General features: G+C 44.3%; 1 pseudogene; it reads left to right on the top strand.

Moving 5' to 3' along the window:
* Positions 1–677: 677 nt before the first annotated feature.
* The window catches only part of LOC106797494 (uncharacterized), a 38,293-nt pseudogene continuing 19,556 nt past the window's right edge, over positions 678–19,414 (top strand).

Here is a 19,414-nt window from a genome sequence, read left to right as displayed (position 1 = left end):
AAGTGGTATAACCCTGATGCGACCTGCGCATACCATGGGAAAACCTCGGGCCACTCAACCAAACAGTGCTTGGCCTTTAAACACAAGTTCCAAAGTTTGATAGAAGTCGGATGGCTGACGTTTCAAGAGGACCGGCCGAACGTAAAAACAAACCCGCTTGCCAATCATGGAGGGGGAGCGATTAATGCCATCTAGTCGGGTAGGCCGCGCAGGTCCAAACCTTTGAAGGACGTGACGACCCCCAGAAGGTTTATCTACAAGGCCCTACAAGAGGGGGGCGTACTTCCCCACGGTGGGCGCGAGGAAGATTCTTGTTTAATGCATCCCGGTGCGCTACATAACATGGAAGCATGTTTAGCAGTAGAGGACCTGTTGCAACAAATGAGGGACCAAGGCTGGCTGGAAGTCAGCGATGAGGGGGTGAAGAGCAGCACATATGCATGCAGTCCACAGATGAAGAAGGTCTTAGAAAGCCTTAACCTTTGGTGGTATATTTCACCAGAGATGCAGCTCCCCAAGCACCCCAATACCCCTCGGTAGTTAGACCTATTCCGTTTCCGTACCAAAATAGCCACGTAGTTCCGTGGAGGTATGCACCTCCAAGCGAAAGGAAGGAAGAAGCCACAGACATTAGCTCGTTGTCGGCCAAGGTAACCAATATCACGGGGCTGAGCGGCATGACCCACAGCGGTCGCATGTTCGCACCCCCTGACCTACCAACACAGCCCGCAAACGCTAAAGGGAAGGTGAAGATAGCGGAAGAACAAAATGATAAAGTGATCCCCGCTCCGGATGAGGGTATTCCAATGAAAGGTCTTTATGAGAAAAAGGATGGCTGTGGCAAGAAAGAAGTATCGCTAGAGGAGGCAGGCGAGTTCCTCCGCATTATTCAACAAAGCGAGTTTAAAATCATTGAGCAGCTCAACAAAACCCCGGCCAGAGTCTCTCTTTTGGAACTGCTCATGAGCTCCGAGCCTCATCGGGCTTTTCTAGTAAAGGTCTTGAACGAAGCTCATGTAGCCCAAGACATCTACGTAGAAGGCTTTGGGGGACTCGTCAATAACATCACTACCAACAACTACCTCGCCTTCGCTGAAGAGGAAATCCCTGCCGAGGGGAGGGGGCATAACAGGGATTTGCATGTGTTAGTCAAATGCATGGACCACGTCATGACCAAGGTACTCATCGATAACGGCTCCAGTTTGAACGTAATGCCCAAAAGCACATTGGAGAAATTGTCGTTTAATGCTTCCCATCTAAGGCCAAGTTCCATGGTGGTCCATGCCTTCGACGGCAGCCGCCGAGAGGTAAGGGGAGAGATCGACCTCCCTGTACAGATAGGGCCTCATACCTGTCAGGTTACATTCCAAGTGATGGATATTAACCCGGCTTATAGCTGTCTTTTGGGACGCCCGTGGATCCACACGGTAGGAGTCGTTCCCTCTACACTCCACCAAAAACTGAAGTTCGTAGTGGAGGGGTATTTGGTCATTGTATCGGGGGAGGAAGACGTCTTGGTAAATTGCCCGTCCTCTATGCCATATGCGGAATCCGCGGAGGAGTCATTGGAAACGGCCTTCCAATATTTTGAGGTAGTAAGCATTGCCTCCGTAGATTCCTTCTCTGGGCAGCCTTGCCTGTCCGATACGGCAATGATGGTGGCCCGGGTGATGTTGGGGAATGGCTATGAGCCCAGAATGGGTTTAGGCAAGAACAACGGCAGCAGAACCAGCCTGGTAAGCACCAGAGGAAACCGCGGGAAGTTTGGATTACGCTATAAACCCACGCAAGCGGACATAAGGAAAAGTGTCGCGGAAAGGAAGAGCAGAGGCCAAGGTTGCAATTGGGACGACAAGTCGAAGGGATCCCGCCTTGCCACATCAGTAGGAGCTTTATAAGTGTGGGTCTAGGACACGAAGGCCAAGTCGTCGCGATATGCGAGGATGACTCTCCGAGTGGGTCAGCTTTGGTACGACCATGCCCTCCGGGTTTCCGACTAGGAAATTGGCGAGCGGAAGAGCGCTCGGACATTTACGCGACAAGCATAATGTAACCCTTTATGGCTTTTAAACTCTATGGTTGTGCCTAGGCTTTGGAGTTTCCTTTTGTTAAGGCATTATGTCTTTTGTTCCTGAATTGATAATATAAAGATCTTTCATTCATTTGCATGTTTATTTCTTTACGCTTAAAACGCCAGATCCGACGACGAGTCCCTCGAAGGTACTAATACCTGGGACCCGACCATCGATTTCAAGCAAGAAGCGGGTCAGACGGAGAGTGAAGAGGACGAGGATGTGGGACTTCCCCCAGAGTTGGAGAAGATAGACGCTCAGGAGGACCGAGAGATGGGGCCTCATCAAGAAGAGACAGAACTAGTGGACTTAGGAACTGGCAATGGGAAAAAGGAAGTAAAGATATGCACGGGTATGACCGCACCCATCCGTGAAGAATTGATGGACCTGCTAAATAACTACCAAGACATCTTTGCTTGGTCATACCAAGATATGTCTGGTTTGAGTTTTGGCATCGTACAACACAGATTACCTCTAAATCCTGAGTGTTCCCCGGTAAAACAAAAACTGAGGAGGATGAAGTGATCGAGGCCGTACCTGAATCAAATAAATATTAAAATGTAGTAACTAGGAAGTGATCCTAGGTCATTTCCCAACAAAAAATGATACACCAAATGTTCATAACAGATAGTAGGAAATAGTAAAAAATTGGGGGGGGGGGGGGTTGTTTGCTTTTGTAAATTAAATAGCGAGTAAAATTGAATTAGAAATTATCAGAATTAAAATACGTTGCTTCCCCTTGATTCACAAGCAAGTCTCTTATCCTAGGTTGTGAGAATTTATCCTTTATCAGTTCAACCACTTAATCCAACCCTAAATTAAATTACTAAGCGAAATTTAACATAAAGCATTCATTATGTGATTAAGCATCACACACACCGATTACTCGTAAACGATCATTAAGCATGAACGTAAATTAAGCGCAAAGACAATTGATCACGCACTAAGCATGCATGAATTAATAGCAACAAATTCAGAGTAATTAGTGAAGAGGAAAAACTGAACAGAATTTAACAGTAATAATAGAATCTCAAAGAGAACTGTGCTTGATCTTCAAGAGAAAATAACGTTGTGGACTTAGACTTCCATTAATCAAATAGAGAACGAAATTTTATTGATAAAACTAAAAGTCTGAACTGAAATTGTAAAAAACGAAAATAAAAGAGAAAGAGAAGAGAGACTAAAACTAAAAATGAAAAATAGAAGAGAGAGAGAGAGAGGAGAGCTAAACTAGAACCTTGGTGCTGTTATATAGTTTTCCAGCCCCAAAGCTTACAAATCTGTTTTAAATCCAAGCCCATAAATAAAATCAAATCAAATCTAGATAAGATAAGATAAGATCTAGATGAAATAATATCTAGATGAGATCAAATCTAAATAATATCTAGATAAGATAAGATAAGATCTAATTTTGTAGAATAAAATAGTCTGCCCTCTTCAAGTCCAAGCCCAATTCTGGATTCAAGTCCAATGCTTCATTAATTCTTGAAATTAGATTAAAAACATCAAATCAGCTGAATGTGCCCAAATAATAAAACTACCTAATTAATTTGACAATTAAGACTAATCAGTAATTAAAATGGTGCAAAAAGGGTTAAGAAATAGGAAAAAATAATGGCACATCATGAAGCCCGAGACGTCCTTGAAAATAAAAGAAGAGGTAAAGAAACAATTTGACGCTGGCTTTTTGGCTGTCGCTCGGTACCCAAAATAGGTTGCCAACATTGTACCAGTCCCTAAGAAGGATGAGAAAGTACGAATGTGCATAGATAATCAGGACCTGAATCGAGCCAGTCCCAAGGACAATTTTCCTCTGCCGCACATTGATATCCTCGTGGATAATACGACCAATTTCGCTTTGTTTTCCTTCATGGATGGGTTCTCTGGTTACAATCAGATAAAAATGGCGCCAGAGGATATGGAAAAGACTACCTTTGTCACCCTGTGGGGGACGTTCTATTATAAGGTGACGTCCTTTGGACTCAAGAACGTCGGGGCAACTTATCAACGGGCTATGGTGGCTTTGTTCCACGATATGATGCATCAAGAAATCGAGGTCTATGTGGAAGACATGATTGCCAAGTCTAAGACCGAGGAGGAACACCTTGTCAACTTGCGGAAGTTGTTCGAAAGGCTTAGGAAGTATTGATTGAGGTTAAACCCCGCTAAGTGCACCTTCGGGGTCAAGTCATGGAAATTACTGGGTTTCATTGTAAGCCAGAAAGGGATAGAGGTGGACCCCAAAAAGGTGAAAGCCATCCTTGAGATGCCATAACCGCGTACCGAGAGGCAGGTCTGAGGTTTCCTGTGGCGTTTTAACTACATTGCCATATTCATATCACAACTCACCGCTATTTGTGAGCCGTTGTTCAAACTCTTACGCAAAAACCAATCCGTCCGCTGGAATGAGGACTGTCAAGAGACATTTGGAAGGATCAAACAGTGTCTCATGAACCCTCTCGTGCTTATGCCGTCGGTGCCCGGAAGACCTCTCATCTTGTATATGACAATTTTGGACAAGTCAATGGGGTGTATGCTGGGGCAACATGACGAGTCTGGGAAAAGGGAGCGCGTTGTCTACTACTTGAGTAAGAAGTTCACGGCCTGTGAAATGAACTACTCCCTGCTGGAAAGAACATGTTGTGCTTTAGTCTGGGCGTCCCACTGTCTAAGGCAATACATGTTGAGCCATACCACCTGGCTGATACCCAAGATGGACTCGGTCAAGTACATCTTTGAGAAGCCTGCTCTCATAGGGCGGATCGCTCGGTGGCAGGTTTTGCTACCCAAGTTAGATATAGTCTATGTCACCCAAAAGGCGATAAAGGGAAGCGTCTTGGCGGATTATTTGGCTCAGCAGCCTCTCAACGACTATTAACCCATGCATCCCGAGTTCTCGGATGAGGACATCATGGCCTTGTTTGAGGAAAAGCTAGACAAAGACCGGGACAAGTGGATCATGTGGTTTGATGGAGCGTCAAACGTTCTAGGCCATGGCATTGGGGCAGCATCGGTCTCTCCGGATGACCAATGCATACCTTTCACAACCAGGCTAGGGTTCAACTGCACCAACAACATGGCTGAGTATGAAGCATGCACCCTGGCCGTCCAGGCAGCAATTGACTTCAATGTCAAGCTACTCAAAGTGTACGGAGACTCGGCACTAGTGATTCACCAGCTGAGAGGGGAATGGGAAACTAGAGACCACAAGCTGATACCCTACCAGGCCTATATCAAGGAATTGGCTGGTTTCTTCGATGAGATCTCCTTCCATCATGTTCCCCGAGAGGAAAATCAAATGGCAGACGCGCTTGCCACATTAGCGTCCATGTTCCGGCTAACACCACACGTAGACCTACCGTACATTGAGTTCAGGTGTCGTGGCAGACCCACACATTGTTGTCTGGTGGAAGAGGAACGGGACGGTAAGCCTTGGTATTTCGATATCAAGCGATATATTGAAAGCAAAGAGTACCCACCGAAGGCTTCCGACAACGAAAAAAGGACCTTGAGGAGATTGGCGGCCAGCTTCTTCATGAGCAGAAGCATACTATACAAGAGAAACCATGACATGGTTCTGCTACGCTGCGTGAACACTAAGGAAGCTGAAAACATGCTGGGGGAGGTCCATGAGGGCTCTTTTGGTACGCCATGACTAGAAAGATCTTAAGGGCGGGTTACTATTGGCTCACCATGGAGAGCGATTGCTGTCTCCATGTGAGGAAATGTCACAAATGCCAGACGTTTGCAGACAATGTCAATGCTCCGCCCTTGCCTCTGAATGTCTTGGCCGCACCGTGGCCATTTTCCATGTGGGGAATAGATGTGATTGGGGCCATAGAGCCCAAAGCTGCGAATGGACATCGTTTCATCCTAGTGGCGATCGATTACTTCACTAAGTGGGTCGAAGCCGCATCGTACGCTAGCGTCACCAGGAGTGTGGTGGTTAGGTTCATTAAGAGGGAAATCATTTGCCGATATGGTTTACCGAGGAAGATTATCATGGACAATGGCACCAACTTGAATAACATGATGATGGGGGAAATGTGCGAGGAGTTTAAGATCCAACATCACAATTCCACACCCTACTGACTAAAGATAAACGGAGCCGTGGAGGCAGCCAATAAGAATATGAAGAAGATTATCCAGAAGATGACTGTGCCATACAAAGATTGGCACGAGATGCTCCCATTAGCGTTACACGGTTACCAAACCTCAGTGCGCACATCAATCAAGGCAACACTATTCTCATTGGTATATGGAATGGAGGTTGTGCTACCGTTCGAGGTGGAAGTCCTGTCATTAAGAATCTTGGCAGAATCTGGATTAAAGGAATCGGAGTGGGCCCAAGCACGTTTCGATCAGCTTAATCTCATAGAAGGCAAGTGTTTGGCCGCCATGAGTCATGGGCGTTTATATCAGAAACGAGTGAAGAACGCTTTTGACAAGAAGGTATGCACACGCCGGTTCAGCGAAGGGGACTTGGTGCTGAAGAAAGTCTCCCAAGCTCTGAAAGACAACAGAGGAAAGTGGGCCCCGAACTACGAAGGGCCTTTCGTTGTAAAAAGGGCTTTCTCCGGAGGGGCCCTGGTGCTCACCAACATGGATGGCGAGGAGCTACCTTCACCCGTGAACTCCGATGTTGTCAAGCGATACTACGCTTAGGATCTAGGGCAATTGAGGAAGTCGCTGCATGTTCTTTTATTTTTGTGTGTTCTTCTTGGTTTCCCCCAGGGATTTCTGTCCTCTATATTTTTCTCATCGCAATCTTTTAAAAGAAAAGAATGTGGGATTGAGGTTTCGGTCCTCACTTTGTGCTTTAAAATATGTGCAGTATTTGATAACCTGAGCCTTTTCGCTCAGTCCATGGGATGCCCCAAGCGCTTAATTGAAACTGAACCCGACCAGCTTTCACTAAAAAGATTATTGCATTTGAAAATGCTCATGCATACGCATACACATGCATATTTGTTATCCTATGACAGGAGTAGAATCGTCTTAGGCGATGGTCAAATACCGAGCCAAATCCAAAGACAGAGACAAATCGAGGTAAACGGTAACACGGCCACAGTTTGTTGTGCCTAAATCTACCCTAAGGGGGTTCGAGTAAGCGAACGCCGACCCATAGAGAGCGCATACCTGTGTTTTCCCAAATATATATATATATATATATATATAGGGTTAGGTCGCCTGGGCGAGAACCCTTGCACCTGGAAACATAAAAACGAGGGGAGGGGGAGTTTCTCTCCACCCAAAACTCCCCTCCCTCATTCAAAAAAATGCAGCACCCACGAGTTTTGCAGGTTTTCACTCCTAGGCCACCATTTTTGCGCTTTTGCTTCCATTTTTAGTGTCGTTGGTCACTCCATACAAGTAAGTGCACTATCCTTTGGTTTCTAGCTTTCCATTGATGCCTTTTATGCTTTGAATGGTACATAATTTGACCAATGCCGTGAGACAATTTGGGGCAAGTTTATGCTTTGTTTCTTTGAATTGAGGGGTTGTAGGGGATGGTCTTAGGCCTAGGTTGTGTTCTGAAATGATGGGGCAAGCCACATTGCCCCCATTCCCTTGTTGTTGGTACCCAAAAGTGCGTCCACCAAGTGCTCGGTGAAATGCCTCAATGGTATTTTTGCCTAAGTTTGTAAATATGGCTTTTAGATTGGATTTGTGTATGTATGATTACCATTTTTGGATGCGGACAGCTTGAAAAAATTAGGATAAATGCCTAAACATGACTTAGGCCTAGGGGGCCCGAGCCTTTGTTTGTTGAAGTACAAGAAGGCATGAAAGTGAGAGCATGTTGGTGAGGTTTCCCCTTAAGGCCAGCACTTGGTTTGGGCTGCACCATGTTTTCCTTGTACCTAGATAGTGTGAAAATGTTGTTCACCATGTACATGTGTATGTTGAATAGGTAGCTAAATGCTTTGCAAATGTGCATATATGTTGAAAATGGCACAAAAATGCTTCTCAAAGTAGGAACATATGATATGAAATTGCCTTTCAAGAATGTGAATAAGTAGTACAAAAATTGCTTTTCTAATGAAGGTGCGACATGAAATTGTTTTCAAATGAGTGTAAACATGTGCGAATATATAACATGAAGTTGCCTCTCAATTGTATGAACATGTATGTGAATGAAATGTGAACATATAGCAAAAAGAATGGGGTAGGTAGGTAGCAAAAGCCTTGGAAAATATGTATGGATAGTTTGACACATAGCGTAAGGAATTTCTTTACCAAAAAAGTATGAATGTATGAATATCCTAGGAGAACCCACACATTAACGTGTAAGCATTCCTTTCAAAATTCATATGGATATTCATGCTTTGTTGGAAAAAGGGTACGCTGTTTGGCTCGATTTGGCTTTCGTTTTGATTAAGTTTTTCCTGAACTGACTTCCCAAATGTTTTTGCAGGAAATGGCTCCGAAGAAACTCTTCACGAAGAGGTCTAGAAGAGATGCCACAAGAGAAGGGTCCAGTGCCGCCCTAGATTTCGATAGTCATCGTTTCTGGAGTGCTGAGCACCAGCAGCGCTTCGAGGCCATCAGGGGATGGTTGTTCCACAGGGAGAGGCGAGTCCAGCTCAGGGAGGATGAGTATACGGACTTTTAGGAGGAGATAGCTCGCTGACGATGGACACCACTGGTGACTCCCATGGCCAAGTTTGATCCTGAGATAGTCCTAGAGTTCTATGCTAACGCTTGGCCCACGAAAGAGGGAGTTCGGGACATGCGTTCGTGGGGGAGGGGTCAGTGGATTCCCTTTGACGCAGATGCCCTCAGCCAGTTCCTAGGTGACCCACTAGTTTTGGAGGAAGGGCAGTTGTGTGAGTTCAACCAGAGGAGGAATAGGGCTGACGGGTTCGACGAGGAAGCCATTGCCCACCTGTCATGCACACCGGGGCAGGATTTCGCCTGGACCACTACAGGGAGGCGGGTGCGAATCATGCGCACCAGCATGACCACTTTGACCCAGACGTGGATGACACTGCTGCTAAGTAATGTCTTGCCTAGCGATCATAACTCCAATCTCCCTCTGCCTAAGTGCCAGTTGGTGTATGCCATTCTGACACGGATGAGCGTCCTCGTGACCCAGGTGATTGTTGACGCCATTTATTTGTTTGCAGATATGGCACCCACCAGGCACCCTCTGGACCCAGATAAGTCCAACAGAGCCCTGGGGTTTCCAGCGTTGATCACGGGCCTCTGCCAGTCCTACGGAGTTCCCGTCACCCCCAGTAAAGTAATCCGACTGCCGATCACCCGAGCCTTCATTGAGAAGTATTGCACGCCTAGGCAGACGCAGGGTGATGCACATCAGGCCGCAGACGCACCACCACCACCTCGGCAGGCTGATCCAGCTGGGTCACTAGGCATGGAGCGTTATCTACAGCATTTGGTTCGCCAGCAGGCGGCCAACCACCATGGGCAGGTGCAGATACATGAGTGTCTCTACCGGTTCAGCCTCAGTCAGCAGGGGCAGGGTTCCACCCCTTTTTTATGCCCTACCCTGGAACAGTTTGGGGCTGAGGTTGCATGGCCTGGAGACTGGCCCGATGCCCAGTCAGGAGAGGAGCCTGCAGGATCCCCCGGTGAGGCAAAGGAGTCCCGTATGGATGAAGATATGACTGACTTGCTCGATTTCTTGGGAGGAAGCGGAGCCATGTGACCGAGGTCACCGCACTTTTGTTATTGACATTATTGTCTTCTGTTATTGTCTATATTGCTATTAACATTGTTGTTTTCTGTTATTGTCTATATGGTTACTAACATTACTGTTTTCAGTTACTGTTTTTGTTTCTGTTAAAATTTGGCGTTATGGCTCTCAGTTATTTCGTCACTGTTTTTATTGCAACTTACCATTGCATTTTTTTTCGTTTACCTTGCGGTTAGACGTGAGTAGGTAGTGTGCGCCCTCGTACGCACGACCTTTTCAAAGAAAAGAGAAAAAAGGAAATAAGCAAATTATAATAACTTAAAAAGGGAAAGAAAAAAAAAGGGAGAAAAAAAATAAGTTGTCTAGCTAAAAAGCCAACATGCTTTTGAAAAGAGATAACTTCCAGCTTTTCTTTGGGAAAAAAAATCACTGATCATAACCAGTTTTTGAAAAAAAATGTGTGTATACACCTGAAGGGTGAATGCTGTGAAAAATTTCCCGAACGCCCAAAATGGACTAAGATGAATGCATGAATTGATAAAAGAACATATTTTGGAAACACTGGGTTGACTTAAATAGGGAAAATGAATCCTGAGCCCTAGTGTCACATGACCATAAAAACTTGATGCTTGAGTGTCCACATGGGTGCATGCATGACCAGTTTTGCATAAAATTTCCTAATCATCAGTGTTGCATGTGTATCATGGAAATAATGTGGGACATCTCCTTTATCCACGAACCGCTGGCCAAACCCTGACATATACCATGTCCAGCCGTTCTACAAGCCTTGAGCCAAGATCCCAACTTACCATAAACCTTGACCCAGGGTGAGAATGTCAATCCTTGCCCTCGGAAGAAAGCAAAGAAGGAAAATTTCCAATCAAAGAGTGAGAGAAAGCAACAAAGAAGGAAAATTCCCAATCAAAAGAGGGGAGAAAGCAAAAAAGAAAGAAAATTCCCGATCAAACATCAGAAGAAAAAGAAATGTGCAGAAAGGTCTTTGGACCAGACAATATCTGAGCAATACAGAATTGTCACCAAGTAAACAAGAAAAGAAAGGAAACCACGACCTAAAGTGGTCATCTCCCTTTGATTGCCAACCAAAATCCTGTGTGTCGGTGACTTGTTCGCCTCACACTAAACAAAAGCAGAAAAGGAAAAGGCCAAAAAACACTCAAAGCCAAATTTCCCACCAAAAAAACCCCCATTCCCAAGAAGAAGTCCTATTGATCCATGATCACGCATATAATCTTTGATTTGATAGGAAATGATTTGCAAAATCAAGTCATGACATATCTATGGTTCGGAATAAGGATGAAACACTTACCTGTGTGAGGTTGATACACTTTGAGTGATTTTCCTCTATTTTTATTGGACCCAGTGTTTCCTCTAAATGGTCGTTTAGAAACGAAATGCTAACATCCAAAATCTCATTTATGGTTATGAGAAAATTTCATCAGCATACTCTCCTTCCCCAATAGGCGCATTGTTTTTCATCAAAAAATCATATGTTGCTCTGAACAGTAGGAAGTTTTGTTTCTTTACTAAAAGCATGTTCACATTTTAGTGAAAAAAAAACTTGAGACTATTTTAGTCTCACAACTATCAAGAACTACGTAGGTCTGAGTTCCTCATCACAAATTGAGGATACATAGGAGCAAGAGCCTCGCTTTTGTCAGCCGCCCCACAATTTTTGTCACACTGACCCTGAAGTCAGGTGACGTGCGGAGATACACAAGCAGTTTCTCCGCACCATCTACCTCTGTCAAGCACTAACCCGTGAAGTTAGGGGGCAAGCGGAGAAACCCAAGTGGTTATCCGTATAAACTTTCTTTTGCTATCTCTAAGACTCAACGCATGATAGCATGCAGAGACTAACGTCGTCTTCTGCACCCTTTGTCAATCACGGCCAACAAGCCCGTTGACACGCGGAGATTTATGTCGTCTTCCGCGCAGACTACCTCTGTCAAGCACTAACCCGTGAAGTTAGGGGGCAGGCGGAGAAACCCAAGTGGTTATCCATATAAACTTTCTTTGGCTATCTCTAAGACTCAACGCATGATAGCATGCAGAGACTAACGTCGTCTTCTGCACCCTTTGTCAATCACGGCCAACAAGCCCATTGACACGCAGAGATTTATGTCATCTTCCGCGCAGACTACCTCTGTCAAACACTAACCCGTGAAGTTAGGGGGCAGGCGGAGAAACCCAAGTGGTTATCCGTATAAACTTTCTTTTGCTGTCTCTAAGACTCAACGCATGATAGCATGCAGAGACTAACGTCGTCTTCTGCACCCTTTGTCAATCGCGGCCAACAAGCCCATTGACACGCGGAGATTTATGTAGTCTTCCGCGCAGACTACCTCTGTCAAGCCCTAACCCGTGAAGTTAGGGGGCAGGCGGAGAAACCCAAGTGGTTATCCGTATAAACATTCTTTTGCTATCTCTAAGACTCAACGCATGATAGCATGCAGAGACTAACACCGTCTCCTGCACCTTTTGTCGTCTTGACCCATGAAGTCAGGTGACACGTGGGGTTGCCTTATGGTTACCCGCACCTTTCGTCAACCAGGGGCAAACGAGCCCATTGACGTGCAGAGACTAACATCGTCTCCTGCACCTTTTGTCATCCTTACCCGTGAAGTCAGATGACACGCGGGGTTGCCTTATGGTTACCCGCACCTTTCGTCAACCAGGGGCAAACGAGCCCGTTGATGCACAGAGACTAACATCGTCTCCTGCACCTTTTGTTGTCCTGACCCGTGAAGTCAGGTGACATGCGGGGTTACCTTATGGTTACCTGCACCTTTTGTCAACCAGAGGCAAGCGAGCCCGTTGACGCAAAGAGACTGACATCGTCTTCTGCACCTTTTGCCATCTAGGGACAGTGAGTCAGGTGGTAGGCGGAGATACCTTATGGTCATCCGCGCCTTTCGTCAACCGAGGGGAACGAATTCGACGGTATCAGGATGATGTTGGTCGTTCGATGCTGATCATTCTCAAATATTTTGCATGTTTTTACTCTCGTCGTCCGGAAACATTCAAGCCCAACTACGCGCGAGATTCTTCTCTTCTGGGCAGGGACGATCAAGTGTGATGGCGAAGGGAAGTGTCGTGGTTGTCCAACTTTGTCTTTTTCAAGACACTGAAGTTTGTTGGTGCTTCTGATGCATTTTCTTTTCTTTCTGAACGATAGGTTCCGCTGGCAGGGATATCGACTAGCCGAATGATGTTCCGCTCAAACGAAATTAGTGTCTTATCTTTACTTACCTTTTATCTCCAATAAAAGACAAGTAAAGAGGGGCAACTGTCATACCCTAATTTCGTCCGGGGACCATCTGTTTGGTGGGATGCGACCTTCGCTTGACCGCTTCGAGGTACTTGACACCCATCGTTAGGCAATCCGTGAAGTTCCGTGACCTGTCGGGAGTCAAACGGAAGCATTATTGTGCAATCCGTAAAGTTCTGTAACATTCAAGAAGTCAAAGAGGGGATGGTTGCGTAATCCGTAAAGTTTCATGACATTACGGAAAGAAAACAAGTATCGTAACGGAAAAAGAATCAGCAAAAGGCAAAGGGGGTGTATTTAGTAAGCAGGGGTGTGCAAATAGCAATCAGGCCCACTTGGGCCTTCCAGGATGTTCTAACAGAAGGCGGTGCCTTCTGGTGGAAGCAACCCAGCTCGCCTGGGTGAGCTGGGCGGCAACCACCTCCCTCTTTTCCCCGATAAATAGGGGAAATAGGGGAGAGCAAATTCGTTCAACCCTCCTGGTATCTGAGATTCACTTAAAATTAGTGAGAAAAATTGTTTCCGTGAAGAAAATCCAAACCGAGGCATTTCCGTAACACTTCCGAGACGTTTCCGTGGGCGATTTTGTAAGGGTTTTTCACCGTTCTTCATCGTTCCTCATTCGTTCTTCGTCGTTCTTTGGCCTTCAACCGGTAAGTTCCCGAAATCGAACCTTTCAATTCATTCTATGTGCCATTAGTGGTCCCCACTTGTTTTGCGTACTTTATTTTTATTTCATTTGCTTTCCGTACTCCCTTTTGACGTGCTTTAATCATTTATTTAAGTCATTTTCTCGCCAAATCAAAAATAAAATAAATTTTCACTGATCATTTGAGTTGTAATATCTTTTAATCTCTGTTAGAATAAAATACGACCGATCTTTCACGCTGTAACCACATTGAAAACCAAAAAGAGACAAAATAATAATAAAATAATCAAAAATATTTTTGAATAAAATAATAAAAAAAATCAAATGGACGCTTTTCTTTGGGATTTTTCTTAATTGAATTGACTAATAACCAAAGTGAAACTAAGGCTAAAATTAACTCACAAATCAAGCTTCGTCATTAAAAAATCACCTAAAAACCATTTTAAGGTCCAACGCCTTGAATGGTCCTCTTTGCTTTTATTTGGTTAAACGTGGACTTTTGAAAGCCTAAAGCCAACGCATAACTTTGTCACTACTTTCAAGAAACCAAGAGATCATTAATAGTCCAATGCCTTAATGTTTTCTCTTCTTTCAAAAAGGATCAAAAGATTGTTTAATGGTCCAACACCTTAAATGACCTTTTGTTCAGTCAAAATATATCTTGCAAAAAAAAGATAAAAACAACTTAACCAACATTTTGTTCTCAAAGAACTACGTAGGTCTGATTTCCTCATCACAATTGAGGAATACGTAGGAGCAAGGGAAATACCCTTGTCGACCACAAAAAGATAAAAAATACAAAGGGCGTAAAAAGACATAAAAACGTAAGAAAGGGAAAATAAAACAATTTGAAGTCATATTGGACACTTGATTAAAGGTTGTCGTCCCTAGTGACAAACGCGTGGGGTGCTAATACCTTCCCCGTGCGTAAATATAACTCCCGAACCTTTCACACTTAAAGTTCGTAGACCACACCTTTCCGGTTTTTTCTGACGTTTTCCTCAAATAAACGTTGGTAGCGACTTCGCGCATTTTCCTCCCATGGAAGACGCACCCATGAGTCTCGCGTCGCCCTCCCGCCGAAGGGTAGGTTGCGACACATGGCCTCCATGTCGGCCTTCATCTGCTCTTGCACCTCCTCTACTTCACCCATTACTCTAGTTCTAGCACAGGTTTGGTAAGGGCACCGTAAAGCATGTTCTTTTCTTTTTTTTTAACAATGATTAAGTTCATTTTTTTTCAAGGAAAGAATGTAATGAGCAATGCAAACAATGAAAAGCATGGATGTATGCGAATGATACACAGTTGAAGTATTGCGAATTTTTACGCAGGACATGGGGTTGAATCAATTTAGATTTTCAACATGGTCCATGACACCTTTGTCAAGGTGAAATTGGAAGTAATAAGTACATCAACAATCCTAAATGTGTTTGGCAGTAGACGAAACAGTGATGTAACTTGATCCATCTTTTGCCCTAATTTTTTGCAAGATGATTACTTCCATACTTCAACTTGACTTTATGAACCTTTTCATAAAAGCATGAGCTTGGTTCAACCTTGTCGCAACCTACCCTTCGGCGGGAGGGCGACGCGTGACTCGCGGGATGCGTGTTCCATGAAAGGAATACGCGCGGAGTCGCCACCAACGTTTATTTGAGGAAAACGTCAGAAAAACCGGAAAAGACGCGATCTACGAAATTTTAAGTGAAAGGTTCGGGAGTTGTATTTACGCACGGGGAAGGTATTAGCACCCCACACGTCCGTCCCAAGGGACGGCAGCCTTTAATCGAATGTGCAAACATGACTTTGATTTTTACGTTCCCTTTTATGTCCTTATATCCTTTATACCCTTTTTATATTTTTTTCTTTTTTGTAGTCGACAAGGGTGTTTCTCTTTGCTCCTACGTATTCCTCAATTTGGGATGAGAAAATTAGACCTACATAGTTCTTTCTTATCAAGTGATTCTTTTTTACTTAAGTGGTGATAATTTTAAGGCGTTGGACCTTAAAAATGATCCATTTTACTTAGTGGGAAATTGAAATGACAAACTTCAAAAGCCTATTTTTATGGACGAGCTTGACTAGGCGAGTTGATTTTAGCCTTAGTTTCACTTTAGTTATTAGTCAATTCGATTAAGAATGAGAAATCCCAAAGAGAAAAACGTCCGATTGATTTTCCGCTTTATTTTGCTAAAAGATGTTTTTTTTTATTATTATATTATTTTTTACCTCTTTTTGATTTCCAACGTGGTTACGGCACGACCGAACGGTCGGAATTCATTTTAACCGAAGTTAACGGATAATACAATTCAAACGTTCGGTGGAAATTTATTTTATTTTTAAGTTAAGCGAGAAATGACTTAAGTAAAATGGCTTAAGCACGTCAAAAGGGGGTATAAAAAGTAAACAAAACGAGAATAAAAATGCACGAAACACAATGTGGACCACTACGGGTACATAGAATGAATCGAAAAGCTTGGTTCGAGGTACTTACCCGTTGAAGATCGAAGAACGATGAAGAACGAATGAAGAACGTCGAAGAACGGTCGAAAACCTTCAAGAAATTCCTCACGGAAAACGTTACGGAAACGTTTCGGAAGCGCCTCGGCTTAGATTTTCTTCACGGAAACAATTTTTCCAAGCAAATTCGAAAGAGAGAGAAGTGCCTAAGGGGCTGAACCCTTTTCTTCTTCACTTCCTCCCCTATTTATAGCAAAATAGGGGAGGTGGTTGCCGCCCAGCTCGCCCAGGCGAGCTCAGCTCGCTCAGGCGAGCCAGGTTGCTTCCTCCAGAAGCAACAGCCTTCTGGAGGAATATTCTGGAGGGCCCAAGTGGGCCTGGGTGCTATTTGCACCCCCATTTTTACTAAGTACACCCCCCTCTGCTTTTTTTTTGTGATTCTTTTTTTCGTAAAGTTACGGAAACTTACGAATTTCGTAACGATACTTGTTTTCTTTCCGTAATGTTACGGAACCTTGCGGATTACATAATCATCCCCTTTTTGACTCACGGAATGTTACGGAACCTCACTTAATTATGCAACGATGCTTCCATTTGATTTCCGGTGTGTCACGGAAATTTACGGATTGTGCATCAATATTTTTTTCAGTTTTCCGGCATGTCCTGGAATTTCACAAATTGCCTAATGATGGGTGCCAAGCACCTCACAAGGACCAAAGAAAGGTCGCATGTCATCAAGCAAAGGTCCCCGGACGAAATTAGGGTATGACAGTTGCCCCTCTTTACTTGTCTTTTATTGGAGATAAAAGGAAAGTAAAGATAAGACACTAATTTCGTTCCTCTCGATTTGACGAGAGTCACAGGTGACCATAAAATCTCCACATGCAAATGACTTGTTGTTCCCGGAATTTCACAAATTGCCTAATGATGGGTGCCAAGCACCTCACAAGGACCAAAGAAAGGTCGCATGTCATCAAGCAAAGGTACCCGGACGAAATTAGGGTATGACACTAATTTCGTTCCTCTCGGTTGACGAGAGTCGCGGGTGACCATAAAATTTCCGCATGTAAATGACTTGTTGTTCCCGGAATTTCACAAATTGCCTAATGATGGGTGCTAAGCACCTCACAAGGACCAAAGAAAGGTCGCATGTCATCAAGCAAAGGTCCCTGGACGAAATTAGGGTATGACACTAATTTCGTTCCTCGGTTGACGAGAGTCGCGGGTGACCATAAAATTTCCGCATGTAAATGACTCGTTGTTCCCGGAATTTCACAAATTGCCTAATGATGGGTGCTAAGCACCTCACAAGGACCAAAGAAAGGTCGCATGTCATCAAGCAAAGGTCCCCGGACGAAATTAGGGTATGACACTAATTTCGTTCCTCTCGGTTGACGAGAGTCGCGGGTGACCATAAAATTTCCGCATGTAAATGACTCGTTGTTCCCGGAGGAACAAAAGGTGCAGAAGACTATGTCAGTCTCTGCATGTCATCGGGCCCGCCGCCTCTGGATGACACAAGGGTGCAGAATGACCAAATTTTGTCTCTGCGTGTCATCGGGCCCGCCGCCTCTGGATGACAAAAGGGTGCGGATAACCGTAAGGTATCTCCGCGTGTCATCGGGCCCGCCGCCTCTGGATGACACAAGGGTACAGAATGACCAAATTTTGTCTCTGCATGTCATCGGGCCCGCCGCCTCTGGATGACAAAAGGGTGCGGATAACCGTAAGGTATCTCCGCGTGTCATTGGGCCCGCCGCCTCTGGATGACACAAGGGTGCATGTCACATGACCTCAGGGTCAGTATGACAAAGATTATGGGGCGGCCGACAAAAGCAAGGCTCTTGCTCCTACGTATCCTTCAATGAGGAACCCAGACCTACGTAGTTCTAGATAACTTGTGAGACTTGAAAAAGTCTCCACCAGAAGATGCCTACATCTCCGGAAAGGGCGCAGATGACCATATTGGCCTCCGCTTATCAATCACACTCGAGGTGCGGATAACCGTAAGGTGTCTCCGCAGGCTACCCGCTCTTGGGTCATGGTAACAGAAAGCAGTGTGGTCGACAAAAGCGAGGCTTTTGCTCCTACGTATCCTCCAATGAGGAACTCAGACCTACGTAGTTCTGGATAACTTGTGAGACTTGAAAAAGTCTCGGTGTTTTCTCCACTAAAAATGCAAACATGCTTTAGCAAAGAGACAAATATTCCAACTGATTAGAGCAGCATATGCTTTTTTGAGTGACAAACAATGCGTCTACCAGGGAAGGAGAGTCTGCTGATGAAATCCCCCATAGCCATAAATGAGATTTTGGATATTAGCATTTCGTTTCTAAATGACCATTTAGAGGAAACACTGGGTTCAACAAAAAATAGAAGAAATCCACTCAAAGTGTATCAATCTCGCACAGGTAAGTGTTTTATCCTAATTCCGAACCATAGATATGTCATGACTTGACTTTACAAATCATTTCCTATCAAATCAAAGATTACATGCGTGATCATGGATCAATAGGACTTCCCTTGGAAATGGGTTCTTTTGGTGGGTTTTTCGGCTTTTGTGTGTTTTTGGCTTTTGATTTTTTGTTGGCTTTTTCCTTTTCTGTTTTGGTTTTGCGCGAGGCGAACAAGTCGCTAGCACACGAGATTTTGGTTAGCAATTAAAGGGAGAAGACCACTTTAGGTCATGGTTTCCTTTCCTTCTTTTAGTTCATTTGGTGACAATTCTGTATTGTTCAGATATTGTCCGGTCAAAAGACCTTTCTGCACATTCTTCTATTTTCTTTAATCAGGAACTTTCTTTCCTTCCTTTTTTACTTTCTCCCATTCTTTGGTTGGGAATTTTCTTTCTTTTTTTTTTTCTCCCACTCTTTGATTGGGAATTTCCTTTCCTCTTTTTTTCTTTCTCTTTGATTGGAAATTTCCTTTCCTCTTTTTTTCTTTCGAGGGTAAGGATTGACATTCTCACCCAGGGTCAAGGTTTATGGTGAGTCAGGATTTTGGCTCAAGGTTTGTACAATGGCTAGACATGATACATGTCGGGGTTTGGTTTGGCTCAAGGATAAAAGGGATGCCCCACATTATTTCCAAGACACAAATGCAAAAATGATGATTTGGAAATTTTATGCAAAACTGGTCATGCATGCACCTATGCGGACACTCAAGTGTCAAATTTTTATGGTCACGTGATGCTACGGCTCAGGATTCATTTCCTCTATTTTAAATCAACCCAATGTTTCCAAAATATGTTCTTTTATCAATTTGTGCATTCATCCGAGTCCATT

Source organism: Glycine max, chromosome 2, assembly GCF_000004515.6.
Source record: "Glycine max cultivar Williams 82 chromosome 2, Glycine_max_v4.0, whole genome shotgun sequence".
In the NCBI taxonomy this organism is placed as follows: Eukaryota; Viridiplantae; Streptophyta; class Magnoliopsida; order Fabales; family Fabaceae; genus Glycine; species Glycine max.
This window is presented reverse-complemented; position numbering and strand designations above follow the sequence as displayed.